This window comes from Crocuta crocuta, unplaced genomic scaffold (assembly GCF_008692635.1).
Source record: "Crocuta crocuta isolate KB4526 unplaced genomic scaffold, BGI_CrCroc_1.0 scaffold299, whole genome shotgun sequence".
Classification (NCBI taxonomy): Eukaryota; Metazoa; Chordata; class Mammalia; order Carnivora; family Hyaenidae; genus Crocuta; species Crocuta crocuta.
In genome coordinates, this window is record NW_027532747.1 from 6,164,044 (window position 1) to 6,164,563 (window position 520).

The window sequence follows — 520 nt, forward strand, 5'->3', positions numbered from 1 at the left end:
GAGAGGGAGATACAGACTCTGAAATTGGCTCCAGGCTCTGAGCTGGCAGTCAGCACAGAGCCTGACGCGGGGCTCGAACCCACGAACCGCGAGATCATGACCTAAGCGAAAGTCGGACGCTTAACTGACTAACCCACCCAGGCGCCCCAGCTTTGTGTTGTTTTAAGCCACTAAGTTTGTGCTGATTTGTTACAGCAGCCAGAGGAAACTCCTCCAGAAGACAAGGCTTCACTGTACCCAGGAAATCAAGGGCTGCCTCCCAAGCCGCCAGCAGAGACCTCTGACTTCAGCTCAAATCTGGTTGGTTTGGCAGACACTGACTTCCAGCCCAGCCGACCCGGCTTTGTCCGTGGCTCCTGCACCCACAGCATGTGTCTGCTCAAGCCGTTCTCATTTTGAAAGGGTTTGTCTTCACCAGCCGCTGTGTGTGTTTATATGATGTCGGACAGAAAGGAGAGCCCTTCCTTCACCGGTTCTCAGTTTTAGCTCTGATATTTGCCTAGCGCATAGTAGGTGCTCA